Raw genomic sequence first — 4,216 nt, forward strand, 5'->3', positions numbered from 1 at the left:
TAGTCCTTTCTTATATTTTTCTTTTCCTTCATTTTCCTTTTATTTTTTTTTTCCAGTCCACCACTTACTGCATTGACTCAAGTTTCTTGGCCAGAAGTTCAATGTTTTCGGCTTACCAAAACTCAAACAATACAAAAACACTTTCAAACAACATCTTAAGACACTTTCCTTTTTGGGTCCAAAGCCCAATGTCTTGAGTTGGACTTATCCGCATGACGGCCCAAATGTAATAAACAAGAGAAAAGGGGGAAACTACTCCGTTATACTACTACTACTAGAGAGAGCGCACCAAAAAATAAAAAATACTGAGAGAGAGAGTACTCCTTAAGTTAAGGTGAAAATTGAGGTACAATCAACTTTATATAAAATTGATAATTAAGAATCGTTAAATTATTTGACTAATTTAATTAATTTTTTATATAATGACTCTCAGTTATTAACTTCACGTGAAGTTGACTGCATCTAAGTATTCACCTAAATTTAATACTGAAAGGTTTGACGGTTTGACAGCTTATTTTGGAGAAGTCACTAAAATCAGCAACTTCAGAATTAAAGTAATTTCAAGAAAAAAATTTAAAAACAAGTGGACGAGTGGTAAGAGATTTATTATGGAGTTGAAGGTTTAAGGTGATAACTAAAGAAGTGACATAAAATATAAATACTTAATATTCCTAAAAAAATTAAAATACATAAGACTTGTAGGAGTAACGACAGAGTATGAGGCGAAGAATGAAGGAGAGGAGGCGGCGTTTGGTAGTTTAATTTCAAGCAGTTAATGGAGGTGTACTTGTTATGAGCTAAGCCTCAGAGTGGTCCCTGAAGTTACACTCGTGCTTCACAGTAGTTCCTAAAATTATTAATTACCCAAATTGGTACTTGAAGTTAAACGCCGAGACTCAGTGTTGTCCTTCCGGCACATTTCCTCCAGGTGGCGTCATCGGAAAGCTGATGTGGCTAATTTGGTGACACGCGGGCAAGGCTAAAACGACGTAATTTTGTTGGTGGCGCGTAAATGGCCGAAAACGACGTCGTTTCACTCCAAAAGTTGGTTTTGAAGACTCCCCCATCAAACGTTAACGTAACGCATTGTCTTCCCTCCCTCAAAATACAACACAAACCCCTGCTCCCCTTTACTCGTCAATGGCGGTGGTTGGATTGTGGTAACTGTTGCGATTTATGTGGAGCACGACTGCTATATAGGATTGGATATCATCATTTGCCTCAAACAAAGACTGTATCGAAGGCCCATCTCTCTGGAAAAGGTAAGGAAAAAAGGAAAAATATAATGTGATATAAGGAATGTTCTGTTTTTTGTTAAGGTTGTTAGTTTAATCTCTTCAGTAGTTAGAAACGATTTTTTGGAGTGTTATCTGTGGGTATGCATGTTTGTGTTTCGCAATATTTAGCTAGGGTTTGATCGCAACTAGTTTTCAGAGTGGTTAGGCTAATGAAGGTGTTGACTGTATGAGGGCTGTTTGTCATAGGGAAATGCTATTTCTTATCTATTATGCTCTGCTGCATTTACAGTTAATGTAGTTTCCAACTTGTTAATATGGTTGAAGATGATGAGGTTGATCATGAAATTTTGTTTCTAAATTGCAGATGGAAGATCCTTGGATTACCATCATATTTCACCATGGAGGCTTATTCGTCACAGAGCGTGATGGAGCTGTGAATTACAGTGGTGGACAGATTTTTGAGTTGCCGAGAGTTGACGTAGACACTGTGGATGTATTTTTTATCCGAGACTACTATAAGACACTTGGGTATGACAATGTGACTCACTGTTGGTGGCTGGTGCCTAATAGGCCATTGCAAAGAGGGCTTAGAGCTTTGACACATGACAAAGAGCTCATGGAGATGTGTTATGCTGGTCAGACCAACAAGGGAGTTGTCCATGTGTATTATGAACATGGGGTCTCTGAACCTGTGTTTAATGAGAAAACAGGACTAGCATCATCCAAAGGCAAGGAGTTGATAGTGCTACCAGACCCTATTCCACATACATACCCCAGCATCAATGTGACAGTCAATACAATTTTCACCACATTACCACCAATTCCAACCTCAGAAGCAATGAACACCACAATTCCTACTCCAACAACAATCCCTCCAACTATGCCTACTGGTAAAGGTATTTCAGGACCAAAGCATAAGAGTCACACTACTGCAACTTCTGTTAGTTATTCCAAATCACCACCCAAAGAAATGGCAGCACCCACAGCTGCTGCTCCCAGTGTTAAGCCCACCCCACCACCAAAAACAATGGCCAAACCCACAGTTGCCACTACTTCTAAGCCCAACCCACGACCAAAAAGACTGGGCCACTCCACTGCTGCTCCTACTATGAAGCCCAACCCACCACCAAAGTCAACGGCCCAGCCCACTTCAAAACCTGTAACAAGATCAACATCACAAAAATCAAGGAGGTCTGATATACCAAAAAAAGGCCCTCAGAAAGTAAAGAATGCAGCATTACATGCTAGGAGGCCTTTAACAAGATCAGCTGCAACTGGAACTTTTGGAAGAGCATCTGTTAAGGGAAATGATCTTAAGACTGTGTTTGTTAGCTTGTCTAGTGAGGAAGAATCTTCAGACTCCCATGACAGTTATGACAGTGTAGAGGACGAACCGTATAGGCCTGCTGCTGATGATGTCTCTAGTGAGGAAGAAGAAGTGGTTGGGCAGAGATCAACTGGAAAGAAGAGTGATGCTAAAGATGTTAATGAAAAGAGTTCAGTTATGCTTGAGGATGATGGGATTGTGTGTGCAGAGTCAGGGTCTGAAGATGATGAATTCTTCTTTGGCCCGATTCCGAAGGTTGGTGAAACGGGAGCATATTATGATGCTCAAGATGGAGCTTATGATGAATCTGATGGTGAAGAGTCTTGGCACTCTGAGGAAATGAAGACTCCACCAAACTCTGAGGATGAGTTAGACGAGGTTGAGTCAGATGAGGTGTTTCCGGTATTTAGGGAAGGAGGAAGGTTTGGTGAGCTTAAACTAAAGGTTGGGATGAAATTTAATTCTAAGATGGAATTCAAGGAAGCTGTTCGTGAGTACTGTATCCAGCAGGGAAGGCGGATCTGGTGGAAGAAGAATGACAATTTAAGGATGAGGGCTGTTTGTAAGGGAGAGGAGTGTGGCTGGGTAGTATATGCTTCCATGGACAGTGAGGGTAACTGTTGGCAGATCAAGACATTTATGGACGATCACACTTGTCCTAGAGAGACTAAGAACAGGCTAGCTAACAGGAAGTGGCTGGGTTGCAAACTGGTTAGGAAATTAAGAAAATATCCCAACCTTAGACATTGTGAAGCTGCCCAGTACTTTAAGAGCAAGTGCGACTTAGACCTCAACAAGTCTTCACTGACAAGGGCTCTAGGGGATGCTAGGGCCATAGTTTATGGAGATGCTGCTGCCCAGTATGGTATGGTTAGGGATTACGGGTTGACATTACTGAAAACTAATCTTGGCTCCACTGTGAGTATTGGGGTTACACCTCATCCCAATCCTGATGAAGATCCAACCTTTGATAGGATGTACATTTGTCTTGATGGGTGTAAAAGAGGGTTCAAGGCTGGCTGCAGACCACTTATAGGGTTGGATGGAGCATTTCTAAAAACAAAACATGGTGGTCAAATCCTCTCTGCAATTGGTCAAGACGCAAACAATCACATTTATGTGATTGCTTATGCAATAGTGTCCATCGAAAACACGGAGAATTGGCGATGGTTTCTGGAATTGCTGCACCAAGACTTGGGTGACTACAAGCAACATGGTTGGTGTTTTATTTCAGACATGCAAAAGGTATGCATATCTATTGCTAGTTATCCTAACTAACAGTTGTCATTCTTAGATATACCTGCTGCTGAGTAGTGAATAATAGTAGTATAAATTGAATAACATGTGTAAATTAAATAATTGTTGAATTGAATATCTGCTGGTTTATAAACACAAATCTGTTTATTTAGATTGAGTAATTGTTGTATGCTGCATAGTTGATGGTTGCATTATAGGGGGTAGTATCTGTGTACTCAGCTAAGCTAAGGACCAAGTTATGTGAATTAAATAATTGTTGAATTGAATATCTGCTGCTTTATAAACACAAATCTGTTTACTTAGATTGAGTAATTGTTGAATGCTGCATAGTTGATAGTTGCATTATAAGGGGTAGTATCTGTGTACTCAGCTAAGCTAAGGACCAAGTTGATGT

This window comes from Arachis ipaensis, chromosome B03 (assembly GCF_000816755.2).
Source record: "Arachis ipaensis cultivar K30076 chromosome B03, Araip1.1, whole genome shotgun sequence".
Lineage (NCBI taxonomy): Eukaryota > Viridiplantae > Streptophyta > Magnoliopsida > Fabales > Fabaceae > Arachis > Arachis ipaensis.